General features: G+C 37.7%; 2 long non-coding RNA genes across 2 annotated transcripts; one reads left to right on the top strand and one right to left on the bottom strand.

The window, feature by feature from the left end:
* The first annotated feature begins 4,208 nt into the window (after positions 1–4,208).
* On the top strand, positions 4,209–5,830 carry LOC133530652 (uncharacterized). Its single transcript, XR_009801344.1, has 2 exons — positions 4,209–4,708; positions 4,805–5,830. It is a non-coding gene; the product is annotated as an uncharacterized LOC133530652 (long non-coding RNA).
* LOC133530651 (uncharacterized) lies at positions 5,823–6,960 on the bottom strand. The gene is made up of 2 exons (XR_009801343.1): positions 6,638–6,960; positions 5,823–6,064 (listed from the first exon to the last, which is right to left on the bottom strand). It is a non-coding gene; the product is annotated as an uncharacterized LOC133530651 (long non-coding RNA).
* Positions 6,961–18,541: the final 11,581 nt, after the last annotated feature.

Genomic DNA, 18,541 nt, shown 5'->3' with positions numbered 1-18,541 from the left:
AACAGTCAAATTTATTGTTTTGTTCGATAGGCTCAAATGGAACTGTTTTAACGCAATTTCAATTGTTTTAAACGGTTTTTTCTCAGTGTATTACGTCGGTGGCAAACGAGCATAAGGCCCGCCTGATGGTAAGCAGTCTCCTTAGCCTGCAACTCCAGAGGTATATGCGCGTTGCCGACCCTAACACTCCGCACCGCTCGTTAGACTCTGGAAACTGAAATTTAATTTTATTTTTTATGTTTATTTAGTTAGTACCAAATATTTGGCCTGTTTCTGAATATTCGTCAAAGTCGCCGAATGTGCCGAATGCCGAATAGTTGCCGAATATCCGTGACATCTCTTATACAAACTTTCACATTTATAATATTAGTAGGACTACTAGGCCCAATAGGCCTGTAGTCCTGTAGGTCCTGTATAAATAGGCTATATTTTTGAATCCCGTCGTCGAACAGAACTGGACAACTAGAGGGATGAGCTGAAAGCCCGACCAGCAGCGGTGATCAGCTATAATTATGTAGATGGTGTTCTCTCGTGCCCATCGTGCGAACGGGTCTTAGCCAGCAAGATCGGCTACGTCAGCCACACGAGAGCATATGAACGCCAACAAAGGAGTTGAAGCAGTCGCCGTGGCCGAAAGCGGTCAGGAGCATATATGTATATATAAATAGGCTATTACTAGGTGTCTATGCGACTGACCTTTGTCCTCGCATTAACTATGATGCATCATTAATAACAGGTAATAACTTGTAATTTTATTGCTAATAACCTAACGGCCATTGAACCATGCCGTAAGCGACGGGGAAATATTGCTTGCTTCGAGGGTTTGATCTCCGTTGATAAATGTCTAGTGAAATATTGTTTAATTAATCGTTGATTGTGATCTTGCTTTCATGAAATATAATATCCGGGAGACCGAGCTCTGCTCGGAAAACATATTGAAACTCAAAAATGCGTGTTTTCCCAGAGATAAGACCTAGCTAGATCGGTTTTTCGCCCTCGAAAACCCCCTTATAGCAAATTTCATTTGAAATCGTTAGAGCCGTTTCCGAGATCCCCGAAATATATATATATACCATAATACTTTTACGGTACTTCTGTTTTTAAAGATTAGAAAACACAGCATAGAAGTAAGCATGAGGTTTTAAATCTGGCACCGTAGCTATGTGGCATCCTTATTTATACCTATGTAAATTTTTCAAGTAAATAGTAGGAATCTTGCTCATTAGCAATGTTTCTTTCTTTGAGGTATGGTAATGAAATCGCAGTCTAGGTACAGACTGATTTCGTACCTAATAAAATTTCAGAATAGAACTTATCAACCAAATATTACTTGAAAATGTTTTACGTTCAGTGTTCAGTTTCCGGGAACTATCAATTATAGAGGTGTTCCATTTTCCCCGATTTTTCTGAATCATGGAACAACACCAATATCCGGATCATTTGTTCCGGATATCACGCGCTGGGGCTCGATTTGACATGTTTTGATGACTATTTGCGACAGACCATAACGATTACGAATATGATGGTTGCTCTTTTTTAAAGCTTTTATAAATTTTATTTAACTTACCCTGTTAGTATGTATGTTTGTTAGTGTGGGTCAAATATTGGAAGCTAAATTTGACCCACTTCCCGATTTCCGATTGAACTGAAATTTTGCAAATGTAAATCTAATGACAATGCAATATTATAATGACATCCTGGAGCTGATCTGATGATGGAGACAGGAGGCCATGGGAACTCAGTGATCAAACCAATTGTCTCGATGAGTATTAGTTGCCTGTGGAAAGGAAAGTACAGCTAGTGGTAAAAGCTTGAAATTTTTGCCAAAAAATAATTTCGTCTATCTTTTCATGCGCCATTCTCGTACGTGCATACTTATTAGATGATGACGGCCACAAGAGGCAATTAATGTGAAAAGAAGCGAAATTATAGCGAGCAAATTATCTTATGCCTTTAAACGAGCAATTCTTACGCGAGTTTTTATATATTTTCTGAGCAAAACTCGGTTTCCCAGGTATTAACTCCTTAAACAGTCCATGACTAAGTTTGGAAGTTGGTTATATATTTTTTAAGGTGTCATACTTTATAAAAGCGGTGGTGGCCGAGTGGATATGACGTCCGACTTTCAATCCGGAGGTCGCGGGTTCAAATCCTGGCTCGTACCAATGACTTTTTCGGAACTTATGTACGAAATATCATTTGATACTTACCACTAGCTTTTCGGTGAAGGAAAACATCGTGAGAAAACCTGCATACATCTGCGAAGAAATTCAAAGGTGTATGTGAAGTCCCCAATCCGCATTGGGCTAGCGCGGGGACTATAGCCCGAGCCCTCTCGCACATGAGAGGAGGCCTGTGCCCAGCAGTGGGACGTATATAGGCTGAATTATTATTTATTATTATTATACTTTATAAATACAAAACATTTCTCACTATGGCAGCGTAAAGATATAACCATACAAATAAAAAACGGCCAAGTGCGAGTCGGACTCGCGCATGAAGGGTTCCGTACCATTTAAGACGTATTAAAAAAAAATCTACTTACTAGATCTTGTTCAACATTTACCTTACCAACATTAATTTAACCAGATCTAGTAAGATCTGGTTCAAACCAATTTTCGTTGGAAGTTTGCATGGTAATGTATATCATATATTTTTTTTAGATTTTTCATTCCGTTATTTTAGAAGTTACAGGGGGGGGGGACACACTTTTTTTCACTTTGGAAGTGTCTCTCGCGCAAACTATTCAGTTTAGAAAAAAATGATATTAGGAACCTAAATATCATTTTTGAAGACCTATCCATAGATACGCCACACGTATGGGTTTGATAAAATTTTTTTTTTTTAATTTTGTGACGTAATAAAAAAAACTACTCACTAGATCTCGTTCAAACCAATTTTCGGTGGAAGTTTGCATGGGAATGTATATCATATATTTTTTTTAGATTTTTCATTCTGTTATTTTAGAAGTTACGGGGGGGGGGGACACAATTTTTTTCACTTTGGAAGTGTCTCTCGCGCAAACTATTCAGTTTAGTAAAAAATGATATTAGAAACCTAAATATCATTTTTGAAGACCTATCCATAGATACCCCCACACGTATGATTTTGATGAAATTTTTTTTTTTTTTTATTTAAAGACGTATTAAAAAAAAACTACTTACTAGATCTCGTTCGAACCAATTTTCGGTGGAAGTTTGCATGGCAATGTATATCATATATTTTTTTAGATTTTTCATTCTGTTATTTTAGAAGTTACGGGGGGGGGGGGGGGGACACACTTTTTACCACTTTGGAAGTGTCTCTCGCGCAAACTATTCAGTTTAGAAAAAAATGATATTAGAAACCTCAATATCATTTTTGAAGACCTATCCATAGATACCCCACACGTATGGGTTTGAAGAAAAAATATTTTTTGAGTTTCAGTTCTAAGTATGGGGAACCCCCAAAATTTATTGTTTTTTTCTATTTTTGTGTAAACATCATAATGCGGTTCATAGAATACATCTACTTACCAAGTTTGAACAGTATAGCTTTTATAGTTTCGGAAAAAAGTGGCTGTGACAGAATCGGACAGACAGACGGACATGACGAATCTATAAGGGTTCCGTTTTTTGCCATTTGGCTACGGAACCCTAAAAATGAGCGCTGTCTCGCCAACAAACCGCATAAGCAGTTTGGCGAGTAACTTTAAAATTGATTATGTACGAGTATATGTGCCTATGAAAAAGAAAATACTAGAAGACATTAAATACGAATGCCATCATTGAGTTCTGTTAAAATGACAAAGTATTATATTTAAATAGTCATTCAAATGTTGACACAAAACAGACATCCAACATGGCATGCCGTACCCATCGATAAAACTTAAAATAAACACAAAATTCAAATTTATCACTATCCCTAAGTTTATTTAACCACATTGTCATGAAATGACCTAAAAAACATCGCGTGTCACACACTCGTTTATCTACTGATATATGGTTAAAATGCCTGTGATCCCGATAGTAGCCGAGTTTTGTATGCTATTTCAATCCTTAGGCATTCATGGTATCCGCTCGCCATTTCCAATAATTCTCTTTAACTCTCAAGCTTTGCGTTGTAGTAAACTTTATGTCATTGACATACAGTTTACTTTTCAATGTAATGAAGGCGGATGATAGGAGAGTGATGAAGTTAGCGTTTAAAACCCACGTGTGGACATATAGTTGGTCAAGCAAATCTTGTCAGTAGAAAAACGCGGCAAATTTGAAAAATCGCGGGCTAGCAACACTGTGTTCGAATAATTCCAAAATCGCGTGTAATCTGTGTTTTATCTGTAGAATGTGGATCGTCCATCTTGTTTGTTTACATTCCGAATCGGTGCTAATTCAAGAGAAATTTCTGCTCCCAGCATTAAAATAAATATCAATATATTAAATAATATTGTGCATGACCATAAGCAAAGTCAAGATGCCTACAATGTAAGTAAAATCATGCTCGTTGATCTTAACCATTAGAAAATTTTGAGGTTATGATAATTACTTCAAGATCCCGGAGAATTTTTAAGATAATGTGCAGTTTTTTCTGTTTCAGGGTTAAAAGGCTTAAATAAAGATAAAACGTATGCCTAAATATATCCAATAAGACCACGAATTGTGCCCTCGAAACCGCAACTGATTCGATTGTTCCCAATATCAACAGACGAAGTCCTCAAATATTTTCAAAGGTAACTTTTTTAAACAATCTTAAGACGTTTAAGAACCTTGATTATACCTACTTTCTTTCGCAACATCAACCTAATACTTCCATATGTTTGTTGCAGGATTAAAACTCGCCCAATATAAGGCGTTCGTAAAAGTTTCTCTTCATACAAAACTTACCTACGGCGGTTTACGTACATACGTGTACAACGCAAACAAGACGAAAAATAAACTTGTTAATTAAAAAAACTAAAAAAATTGGGACAATAGTTTAGATTATTATTGTAAAAGTTGTCCGTTTGTTAATCATCACGAAAATATATTATTTAGGCTGATTTGTTTCATGCACTCAGCTATTGCACATGTATACCTATGGAAAATCCTAGTTTATACTTTCTGAAGTCGGTATGTACCTATTTAAAAGAAGTTTTAAGTCGCTTTACCTGTTTGTTCAATAAATTAAAATAATTTATTCAGTGTGCATAATTTTAGAAAAATATTTTAACATTTAAATCATACCTTCTTTTATCCAGAAACAATATAACTCCATATTACTCACATGAGTGGAAGTTGTTAAGTTTCCATTGTCAAGGTATCTTTTATTAATATTTTTAGTACCTGAAATTGTGTCAGTTCCTGACAAGTCTTGAATAGACTAATGTGAAAGTTAATAAAATTTCTTAACAGCATTCTCCTGATATCTAAATGACTTTTTTAAATATCTACATATAAAATATGATCTAGCCAATACATGTAAATATCTAACATTTTTAGCCTGTATAAAAACAGTAGTGTGAGCAAAACCTTACCAAGCTAGCATGTAAGAGTGGTCTCAGAGATATTGGAATATCTCTGTACTATAAATTAGGCAAATTGCTTTAGACTAAGTTTTATGTGTAACTACTACTATAAGAATACATTTTGAAACTTGGAATGGAAACTTTAAACTTGAAATTACAAATTTTCAAACAGATCTGTTTTATGCTTAAGATGCAATAAGTGACTAGGTACAAAGTATTCTGATGCTTGGTTGGAGTGGACCAGTAACATTGGTAACTTAATGATATTTTTTCAATGAATGGCCTGAATTAAGTGTTAGTGTGTGTGTCTTAATTGCCTTGAAATTAAATGAACACCAAAATATCTGCAGTTGTGTTTTATTTATTTTTAATCTGTATATTTATATAAATATATTGTAAAACCATTTCAAAATTACACTGGTATGTGAATGTGACATTGTTCAAGAGAAATACACTAATTTACAATTAACAAGTGGCATAATTATTTTCTTTGGGCTTCTTCAGTTTCTGAACTGATGTTAAAAACAGCTTTCTACCGTGGTGCTCATGTTCTCTTTGCTCCCTATTTGTCTTCTAAGTTTGCTAAAACAGAATAAAACCATGATGATGATGAAATGATGTAAATAGTCCAGATATTTGATATTTAATAAGCCCTGCAATTGTGACAAGAATAGTTACAGTGATACCCTACCAGGGCTACCGCTGCCAGTGATGGCTCAGGGGTTACTTACCTAGGTTTTAATATTTACCTATATAAAACAATGGATTGTTTTATTCTAGTTAAATTCAGTAGTATAGGTACCTACTAACAGCTCGTTTGGTAAAAAGTACTCAAGTGCAAATGCCTTAACCTTTACATTTATTTAGCTATGACATCTTCATGTTTAAGTTGAATATATATGTAGCAGATCTGCTCCTAAGCATACCAAAGGTTAAGAATGCGAGCGCTCGCCTTTTGCGTCCACCTTTTACTAAGCATACAAACCTTTATTTTAATTCAATCTATTGATATATTTTTCGATTGTACCTACCTAAATATGTCTAATTAGCTTTTGAAGGTTGCATAAAGGAGCATTTGTATTGCATTTTATCGTGATATATCTTTAATATTGAATTCCAACCGAGAAATCTGATAATATATTAAAATCCAGCTACCTGCGGAAGCAATGACTTGATTCAAACATTATTTTCTCCAGCATAGTCCGTTTGCAAATAGGTATTTTTTGATCTCGTTTATCATATTGATTGACATCGTTTTTACTCCAGTTTAAATTGTCCCTCTCATAATAATAACAATTTCCAAATGCTTCAATAAACCGCGAGCTGCAATTTTAGTTGACGTACGAAGAGCGCGCTCAGCGGAAAAAAATATGTTTCGGTTCGATGTACATTGCTGCTTTTCTTAGCGCAATACTGCTCTGTGAGTGTTGCCATACTTCAGTTTGCTTTACATTGCTACTGACAGACTTTGCTTGACAGACTATAGTTTATAATCATTGCTTGAAAGGATCGTGATAGGGTACTATGTGCGCTTTTTCAGCCATTTTTTATCGCCTACGTCAAATTAACTTTTTTTTGCTTTGTAGTGGCGTATGTTTTGTAGTAATTAAAACGATTACTGTTTTATTTTTTGATTTATTTTGCTACAGGTTTTTAAGGCAAATATTTACGAGTATACAAATGAAAATACGCATAGTATGAGTATGTCTGTTAGACCTTCTATGTATAATAACACGATTTAGTATAACAGAGTGTATAGTGTAAATTAGTGTATAGTATAGTGTAAATTTATTCGATTTTGTATGGGATTTAGAAACAGCGCGCCAAGCGGGACGTTTTTGAAACTCAAAATCTCATACAAAATAAGACTTACGCCATCGAATAAATTTACACTAGAGGTACAGGTCAACATAATAAACTGTGTATCCTAGTAATATGTAGGTATAAGAATGTGAATGTACTCTTGGACATTGGACACACAAACGAGCAGACTCGACTGATGGTAAGCGATTACCCTCGCCCATGAACACCTGCAACATACACTTTATGTATATATCTATATACGTATGTATATCGTAGCCTAGTACCCATAGTACAACCTTTGCTTAGTTTGGGTCTAGGTCGATCTGAAAGATTGTCCCTAAATATTTATTTATTTATATAATTCTTAACCTGTTATTAAAATAAGAATACGCCTGCACGATAACATTCTAAAAGAGTATTATTCTCTAAATTTAAGTTTTGCTATGCAAATGCAAAATACAGGAAATATACAATGGAACAGCCTGTCTAATGCAAGTTCCACGAATACCATCATAATGTGACTGGAGTATATTAATTTGGGCGCAAAACCCGCCGGGGCTGGTAAAAAGCTTCAGCCACATAAGAACGGAAGGGGAAGTCCGCTGTGGCTCTCAAAACATAAAAACAAGGATTTAGAGTTCTGGATATGATGCAGAATTCTAAATCCTTGGGAAATTTCGGATTAAGCGAAATATCGTAGGTAAAAATCTCAAATATCAAGGTTTCGTACTTTATTGTTTCCTTCTAAAAACAACCAATAGCAACGATTTTTGAAATCTGGATAATAATGAACCTCTTTGCACTAATTGATATGTATAAAATTTGAATACTAGGCTTCAGGGATCGGAAACCGGTATATTTTGTATGGGAACGAAAACGGTATTTTTTCGTTCTTTGTTAATTACTTCATTTCTAATTAGGCAATCTAATAATACGAAGTCGTTATCTGAAAACACAACTGAGTCCTACATTTGGAGTATAAAATAAACCGAAATATAAAATATTCCGAAGTTTTTGCAAAAAACCGGTTCCGATCCCTGCTAGGCTTCTCTTTGTGGTTCATCAGGCATTTACGACTTTTAGGCTATTAAAAAGCAGAAGCAGGCCTAAAAAAGCAAAAATACCTATCAAAAAAAAGCAAAAAGTCCGAGACAGATATTGATAATAATAATCTGCGTTGAAAAAAACATTGATCTCTAAGGTCAGAATCCACAAAGGAAAACGTCGAGTATTTACGTTTGTATGGAGAAATGAATAAGCTCACCATTTGCTAAATATCTTCTGAGCTTAGGTAAGGATTCAGGTAGAACTTTACTGAAGTGTAATTCGCTCAGATAGTGCTGCCAACCTTAGTTTGCGGTACATTTGTGATTAAAATGCGGGACTTGAATATAAAATGCGGGACTCCTTTACCCGGCCTACTGAGTAAGGTATATTGACCGTCAACGTATTAAAGGACATGAAAAACTAAACCAGGTTCATTTTTTGAACAGCGGGTAGGGTAAGTATGTAAATATTATTTATTGCACCGCAAAGAAAACAAATTTAAAAACACATTTACAAGTAGTGCCGAGCAAGCAAGTGAGCGCCTGGTATTCCGATGTCATTATGCATATATACTGCATCGTTTTATATTCAGATTAAAAACACACGCTCTCAAATTACTCTAATTTACAACTGAAAGTTCTTTTCAGTGCTTATGATCTAATCTAGTCTGAAAATCGGCGTCCCGGGCGGGCCCTTTGGAGGACGAACACTTTAGGGCTACAGAATCGGGACGTCCCGCATATAGCGGGACGGTTGACAACCATACGCCCAGAGGTAAACCGTACACAATGGGGCAATGCAGTCTTGGGGATAACGCCTAGGGTTACATCAGGTTTTGTCGAAGGTTTTGACGACCTGCCGGCCGAATATTCGGTTCGATTAGATCTGACCCATTCTGTGGATTATTCGTGTATTTGGCAAACTCCATATTCCGCGTCTACTTTGAAGTCCATTCCAGAATTTACAAAAGGTATCTGTGTTCCTTCTATAACCATGCAGTTTATGCCTTGCTATGCAGCGAATGCAGTGCACCCGACACATGCACTTGTGTTTATATTAATATTGGGACACTTTGCATTTAAACTAGAAGTTAAGATGCCGCAGGATCAGAGAGCGGGGTTTTTGAAAACACTTACTGCTTTTTTAGACCACAATACTGCAATCTTGAAGATTTCCTCTCCCTAGAGAATCGTTAAAGTCCCTACTTTAACGATTCGATTCCTGATTTTTTGACTTTCACTCGATGATTTAGCGCGATGCACTGGCAATGAGATTTGTGGAGGAAACGAACAAAACTGACACATGCATAATACCTTTGAATCTATTATGAGGATTGACTGCACCTAAACATACCTAAATACATGAATAATTAGTGTAACCAAAAAAAAAAATGCGTTGAAATCAATCATGAAATCACGATTCATAGTTAAATTAAAATTAATTGAAATAATGAATATAAAAATAATTAATAAATCAACATGTCCAATTCAAAATAAAATAGGTATTATTATTATTAAATAAATAAATATTATAGGACATTATTACACGAATTGACTAAGCCCCACAGAGCTCAATAAGGCTTGTTGTTGTTGTTGTTTGTAATTATTAAAAACACACAAGGCATTTTACGACTTAAAAGTACAAATTGGAACCCGGAGACGTGTCGCGACCTACCAGACGTCGTCGCTGTGTTAGTTTCGCATACCACACATACCACGTACTTCGCTCTGACGCCAGCGGCACTACCTACTGAGAGCCTACCGTGAATCACGTTCGACGTGTTGCCCTGTCACACTTACGTACGAATTTACAACTGAGACAGAGAGGCAACACGTCGAACGAGTTTCGCGGTAGGCCCTCTGATCTGCCAGACTTCGTGTCGCTGAGTTCTATTCTAATGGTATTTCACAGAAATGCATAGAATCCAGTCGTGACGCGGCGACGTGTCGTCCGCTGTCGCCTCACGTCGCCGGGTTTAAACTTGTACCTTAATACTATTAGGTGCCAAAGTAATCCAGATCCCCAGTACAACTGCACAGTTTTTATTTCCATTCGTTCCACTATTAAGAAAATCTAAAGCCCAACATAAAAGCTTTATGAACCAATTCAAACTAGTTTCCTCAGTTCATCCTATTTAAAAAGGAGCGCAAGCGCCAAAGATTTATATAGAAACAACGTCGTTTTGGCACGATAGTAAGACGGAAGGAAACAAATCCTGTGAGAGGTTGCAAATTTATTTTTACCAATAAAGCTGTAGCCCAATCTAAGGAGCAATCGGAGAAAAACGGGGAAATCTCATTAAAGAGCTGTTTTCATTCGATAATAGGGTTGGCACCTTGGAGTTTTCTTTATGCAAAATGTAACAAAAACGGTGGGAATCCGTTTAAGGGAATATAAAAAAAATTGACACAAAAATGTTGGCCTTAGGGAGTGGACTTGGACGCCCTGTCCCATAGAAAAAAAAATTGACGTAAAAAAAATTTCTTCCACTTTTTCCTAATCCGAACACGATACCGAATATACCCTTAAACGGATACCCACTATTTTTGTTACACCTTGTATTTTGTGCGATAATCTCAACTCAGCCCGGAAAGGTGGGCCAAGATAGTTTCTGAGTAGGATCCACCGAACAGATGGTGCAGGCAGACCGAAAAGTAGATGGCGGGACGACTTCACATTCTACCCGAAATAGTGGGAACATACCAACGACGAGATCGAATGGAAAAAAAAGAAGGAAAGCTTTTGCCCAGCAGTGGCACGAGGTCACTGCACAAAGATCCCGTCTGTACCCACTTATTTCCTAGAGCGCGACCGTTAATTTCAGTTTTTTTATGATATTGGAGGCAAACGAGCAGACAAAAGTCCGATGGTAAAAAATTACCGTCACCCATGTATACCTACAACACCAGAGGGGTTGCAACTGCGTTGCCGACACTTAAGATGGGAGCCCGCTCTCTTGAAGGTGTGAAGTCGTATCCGTTTTAAACTTCAATATGTTTTTGGTTCACTGCCAACCCTATTAACGACGGAGACAGCACAGACGGCCTAAGTGAGTCCTCCGTCTAAGAGCATTCGAGATATTTTGTTTACACTAATTATTCACAGGGTATGTAAAAGAATATAATTATAGTCCTCCTCATCGTATTCGATGACGGCGACCCTAAATAAACACATTATGGACGTTGTCTAGCATGAGCCCTAATGTGGCTGGCCAGGCCGAACTTGCTTTTAAATACTCTATTGCACGCGTGACAATAAAGTTGGCCAGCTGCGTTGAACGTGTACACGTAGGAGGGCTTAGGTCTCTCTTTCCGTAACTGGCGTTTTATGTCTAGGCTAGTGAGGCGGTTATCTTCGAATGTTTTGACACCGTTATGGATGGTAGAACGCCAAGAAGACCTCCAGCAAGCTCCTCCCAACGCTCAGGGTCGATGGCGCAAGCAAAAAGTAAAAGAATACGTAGGTAGGTAGATAGGTAGACGGAACTAATACATGTATAGCACTGAAACATAATCATTCAGAAAATAACCAGACGTATCGTCTGATGGTAAACAATTACGGTCACCCATGGACACCTACAGTATTGCAACACCAGAGGGTTTGTAAGTGCGTTGCCTTGAGAAGACTTCAAGGTTTGAAGGTTTAAGTTAACTCTGCATCTGCATGGTTTAAGTTACTCTGTTAATGCAGCAACAAAGCCTAGTTTGATAGTTTCCAACCTGGTTTGGGAGGTCAGAGGGCAGACTAAATTCAACCGTTAAAAAAATACAAAATTTATTTGAAATTATAAAACTTAAAGCTTAGTACAAAATACAAACCGAAACCACTATTTAGTAACCCAGTTACTAAAAGATAAATGCTCCGTTCGGTTAATTTAAAATCAATTGTTCCGGCAAATACCTGGGGTGCTAATGGAGCTGCGGGCCATTATAGACCATTACGACATCACAGAGGCCGAATAAAATACTAGTAGAAACCACTCCAGGAACGCATTTACACTGTAGCGAATTTGGTGATTGGTTTATATAGTTCACGAAATACTAACCAACCACATCGCTGTCAATGCGGCGCCATGGTGGACATCCTAGGCCACCATGGCCTCTCGTGCGTCCGAAGCGCTGGAAGAATGCCCCGCCACGCCAGTATCAATGATGTTATCCGTCGGGCCCTTGTTAGTGCCAGAGTGCCGGCAGTACTTGAGCCCAGCGGTCTAGCCAGGGACGATGGCAAGCGACCCGACGGAATGACACTGGTGCCTTGGAGCATGGGTCGGCCGCTAGTGTGGGACGCTACATGCGTTGATACCCTGGCACCGTCCCATGTCCCGAGCACCAAAGTTACCGCTGGCGCTGCGGCATCCTCGGCCGAAAGCCTCAAGCGCCGCAAATATTCAGCACTAGGAAGCAGCTACATGTTTGCGGCGTTTGGCGTTGAAACCTTGGGGCCATGGGGGCCAAGTGCGCGTCGGCTTTTTAAAGATTTGTCGGCGCGCCTAATAGAGGCCTCGGGCGACCAGAGGGCTGGCCACTATTTCGCTCAGCGTATAAGTATCGCCATACAGCGGGGAAATACGGCCAGCCTTCTAGGCACCTTGCCCATTGACGGCGATTTGGGCCAAATTTTTTATCTTTAGTTTAAGTTGTTAGTAAGTTTTATTTTATTATGTATGTTTATTTCTTTGTTTTTGGATATTAAAATCTCCCACGAAATACTATTATTTGCACAGATTGTCATAAAACTTCATCTTTACGAATATAAAAGGACAAAAGAGCGGCAAAGCACTTCCCACCCATATAGTCGAAATAACTAGCTATATGTATATAGCAGTGGCGGATCGTTCAAAGAACTCGATTCCCACCGGCTTGTCTAATTTCAGTACGTTGTCCGTCCGTCCGTTACTGTCAGAATCGGTTCATGGAGAAAAGGAAAGCAAAATTAGCTCCGGGTTCCCTACGAATATTTGTGACGCGCCGCCACTGGTATATAGGATAATATGGAATTGTTATTACGTAAAAAAAAAATGAGAGGCCATTTTAATATAAAAATTATTTCGTTAAATATAAATATATAATCAATGAATGTAAATACTGTAAACAATGTACCTACGCAAGTATTAATTTAATAAATGGCTATTCTGATTCTGATTCTGATTCTGAAACTTGTGTTCGACACAAAACGTATTTACTTTGAAATTAATGTTTCTTTAGATTACATAATACTATTATGAAATGAAAACTAGTTAAACCTAAAAATAACAAAGGAAAAATAAAAATATACTTACCTACAAAATAATAATAAACCCAATTACATAGAGAACACCCCGTCCAATAAGTCGGCCTGCGGCATAGACCCCATGACACTGGCGGCGTTACCTCTCTGTATCGCAAGGGAGATGCGTTGAGAGAGGTACGCGCCAGTCCTGGGGTCCCCTGTTGTGTCGACCAGCCGCGCCGACAATTCCCTCATGAATGCTTTCATGTCGGCTGACCAGGGACCCAAAGTCTCAACCGCGAGCGCCGCAAACTCATAGTCGTTGAGTAAGGCTGAGTATTTGCGTCGCTTGAGGATCTGGGCCTGGTCAGCCGCAGCGCCGGCCTGAATGCGGGTTGATCCAATGTGGGACTGTGCAAAGGTGTCGACACACGTTGCGTCCCACACCAGGGCCCTTCCTAGTTTCCACGGCACTAAGGTAGCTCCGCCGGGACGCTTGCCGTCGTCTCTCGCCATGCCCACGGGTTGCATTTAATTTAACAAGAGATTATGAATTGAAAAGTTTGAATACTAGGAATACATTGAAATAAAACGAAATCAATTGATTTATTAATCGAATACTTAAGTACTACACAACCATCACCTAAATCCACATCGAACGCTTCGTCAAACCGTAGGTACTAAACGGAACGCGGAATCCGCGACAAACTTCGTCCTTTAATACTTTACTTACTTTTACTTTAAACAATAATACTTTACTTTGCATTAATAGTTTCAATGAATTGTATTTTATTGTTGATGTGCTTGTTTTTGCTTGTATGTAAATTCCATGTTGATGTGCAAAAAGTTGAAGTCCAATCTACATCAAATGAAAAAAAACGAAACGATTGAAATTAAACTGTAAAAAGTAAATGGGGTCAATAAAATTGTTTTAAAACCGGGTGCTAATTGTTTAATTACCCTATCGTAAAAGAGCCATTAACGATATCGATTCAGCTATTCATCGATGCAAATAATATTTTTTAGAAAGGAAAGTCTCTGTCAAACTTTCCTGAAATTTCTGAGACCTCTTGTAAGTTATTGGAAAATTTCCGTAAATTGCACTGTACGAAGAGGACACGGTGTAACAGACGTCCTCAGTAAATCGCCTCCCCATTAAGCTGTAAACAAATCGAAGGATCACGTACGGCGGCCATTACTTGCGGCTCCTGCAAATCAGCCGTGAATATACGAGCGGCCCGGAAATGAGCACCTCTGCGGATGTTTTGCTTAAGCGCGATGGGCGTTTTTAAGGTTTTAAAAAATCAAATGAAACATAAGACTAACGGAGAGTGATGGTGACGACTGTTCTGACCAACACAAAACATTGAAGTGCAAGTACAATAAAAAATCAGGTAGAATTTACAAATATTGTCTAGTAAAATGGATGAGACACACATTCACATAAGCTAGAATGAATAAGTGTACTAGTATTATTGAAAACCTAGTAAGAATATGATGGTCACTGTTATCGAAGTGACAGTGTAATAATGACAGTATATGTATCAGTCGCATGGAGATAAAGAGTGACGTGTGCTTTATGATGTGAATATCAGCGTCCATCATAATAATCTTTTTGAAAATTATCTACATTGTGGGATCATTTTATTTAATTTTATATTCGTGTACATAATACACAAATAGCAGGATCTGTACAAATAATGGGGTAGAAAAAGAAGAATAAAATAAAACTAAATAAACACTAAAATTACTTAATATGAAAAAAAAAAACATTTGTAACCTCTAAATTAAAAACGTGAGACAGATTTCATGTATTATAAATTGCCTTCATCATTTGTTAAAGAACTCCAAATACTAATGATTAAAATAAGCAAATATCTATTGAAGGATATTTAAAAAAAAAAGTGAGAAAGAAGTGAAATCTTATACGGATATTGATTTTGAAACAAATTCGCTTTATAATTTGCGACAGCATTGCCCCTACACCAATTCCGTATGCATCGACAGTAAATCAGGCATGAATATAAGGAAATGAGCATTCCACGTCGTATCCTATTGGGAGGATGTTTTCCTTAAAATCGGATGTAAGGCTCTGAGTGTTGAAATATGCAAATGCCTATTTAACCGACTTGATAATAAACAATGTTCTCTTTTATTATTCCGTTACAAAGAAATCATATATTATTGATGCGCTTGTACTAATGTGACATTCGAGTCATAACTGCTTTTGAAATTAAGTGCAGTAGTAATGCAACTAAATCCGAATGGTACCCTTAGACCCTCAGCACACGGAGCGTAAGCGTATCGTAAAATCGTTACGAGTACGAGACGCGTAGAGTTCGGGGCACCAAGCGTCGTGTCAGCGTAATCGTTGTATTAGTGAAATCATGTAGTGGCTGGCATCAGATGTCTTCAGCGGATGTATCGACGATCATATTTTCTCGTCAGAAGAAGATTTTTTATTGTTTGATTATGTCTGAAGTTTTGTTTATTACGCGTGTATTACGCTAAGCCTGTCGTAATGACGACAGAAATCTCATACGCTACGCTACAACGACGCTTCGTTGAACTTCTTTGAACTTGTTTGTGCTCTTAGCGCTCTCGTTTTACGCGCGTAATACGATACGCTTATGCGTCTCTTGAGCTTACGCTCCGTGTGCTGAGGGCCTTAGTTGTTCTTTATTTTTACCTTTTCCGTTTAGTTTTATTTATCCATATGTTTATTGACATTTTGCTGGGACATCAGTCAACCCAGCTGAAACGTCGACCAAGGTAAAAATAATAAAATTAGATCGCGTTCGCGAAAAAAAAATGCAAATGCAAAAAAAAAAAACGAAAATGCGAGAATTTAAATCTGCTCTTGTTTGTTTTAACTTTAGGTTGAATTATGCAATACTGAGATACTCCTAGTGTCAAGTGACACACTTCAGCAAACTAATAATACTCGTATCAAGAACCAATATAATACACATGCAAGGATTGGTTTCCATTGAACGCCGGAATAGCCCATAAATCGGCTCGCATTATGATAATACCGATAAGGTGATGTATCAAACGGCGATAATCTTTATGGAATTTTGATGGACTGTCTCCAACTATGGACGCCTATTTCTTTTTTTATTATTAGGGAATTAAAACTCGATCTGACTATTTAAGCCATTAAAGTTTACGGAAACTCTTATATACTCCTTGGAATAAAAAACTTGATATAGTTTTTCTCTTATATTACTTATATACATTAAAGGATTCGTGATTCAAAGAAAGATCTGGTGCAAAACACTAAGCTTCCCTTTGAAATTGAAAAGAATCGCTGCAAAGTGTATAATCGCTCTTAGAAATAAGGAGACCCACAGGAGACCTAATTTCCTCGACAAAGTTTCCAGAGTAAAGAGCTGACAAAGAAAAAAACAAAAAAACTAAACGTGGCTAAGGAAAACTCTGGTCAAGATTCCGTGTGACGTTATTTATTATAATGTATCTTTGTATATAGTTTTATTACACTCAAAGGCCCAACAAAATCCGACTACGCACCTCACATCCAACCAATAGCAAGAACGCGAGCTGAGATAATAACATATAGATACCAATTTTGCTTGCCAAAGAGATTTTGTGCCTTATTTGTAGGTGCTTTAGGATGGTATTGGTTTGGTTGGTGAGGATAGCTGGAGCTCATGACCAATAAAAGCTCGCGATGGGCCGCAAACTGTTATAATCAAGGATATAGTTTCAAAGAAGAGTGTGCGGCGTTCATATGTCACCTGAATAGTAAACATGTGTTTTATTTAACCATTGGCACAGATTTTGAAGATAAAGAGCTCGAATAACACGACTATGGTTTGACATATGAAAAAAATTGAATGTCCGGGATTCACCTTAAAAATCATGACAATTCCTGGACAGTAATTTCTTCAAAAATCCGCCTGTTAAATCCGTTATTTAAAAATCTGTCGTGATCCAGCTTGCCACAATACGTTGTAGTTAGTAGCATAACCTTCCCTTTCCTCTGCCCAATGACAAACTTTTAACCAGCTTCTAGTGGTTAGTTAAGGTTCCTAAAAAACCTTGACACTCCCAAACCAAGTCCCCCGCAATCCTTGCAAATAACCTAAAACCCAGACATGTCAGGGGAATTCCTGATCTATGGAAACACTACCCACGACTGGCAATTGAAAGATACCGTGGTCAAAAAACTTCCAGTCGATACGATGAACATTTTGCGCACTTCTAGCATTAAGTACTTATAGATCTCTGTGCAAACTCGTGTGGTTGTTATTAAAAAGGGCCCAGAACAATCAGAGAGAGGCTCGGTGCGCTCATTCCGGATCGTATCCAATTACGGCGAGGACTTACGGCAGAAAGAGATACACTTGTGTAAAGACGAAGCACAAGGTGTCATTAGATATGAGGTGTATGTGGAACTTGGTAGAAATAAAAATGTTTTCTTTGACAAAAAGCTATCCCAATAATTGTTCTGCACCAGCCCAGCCATGCACCGCGTAGTACGGATGGTTCGGAGTATCTGCCACTCTGGAATACTTTTCAAAATTAAATACTCTGGCGAACCCACTTTGTCCGTAGAATAAAGCGCGAATTTCATATTTTCTATGGGACCCCAAGCCTCCGCACCATTTTTTTTATTTTCCGTCTTTTCTACTGACGAAAATGGCTTGCCAAACTCCATATCTACAGTTTGCTCAAAAACAAGTCACAATCTGATTGTTCTATACATATAAAGTTATAAATAATGTTGGTAAGCTATTCGAGAACTTAATGACATATAGTCCTGACAACCTGACTGGCCTAGTGGCTAGTGACCCTATGAAGCCGATGGTCCCAGGTTCAAATCCTGGCAAGAGCATTTATTTGTGTGATGAGCAAGAAAATTGTTCCTGAGTCGTGAGTGTTTTCTATATATTTAAGTATTTATATATTATATTTATCGTTGTCTAAGTACCCACAACACAAGCCTTATTGAGCTTACTGTGGGACTTAGTCAAT

This window comes from Cydia pomonella, chromosome 23 (assembly GCF_033807575.1).
Source record: "Cydia pomonella isolate Wapato2018A chromosome 23, ilCydPomo1, whole genome shotgun sequence".
Classification (NCBI taxonomy): Eukaryota; Metazoa; Arthropoda; class Insecta; order Lepidoptera; family Tortricidae; genus Cydia; species Cydia pomonella.
Note: the sequence above shows the minus strand (reverse complement) of the source record. Positions and strands in the feature narration are given on the sequence as shown.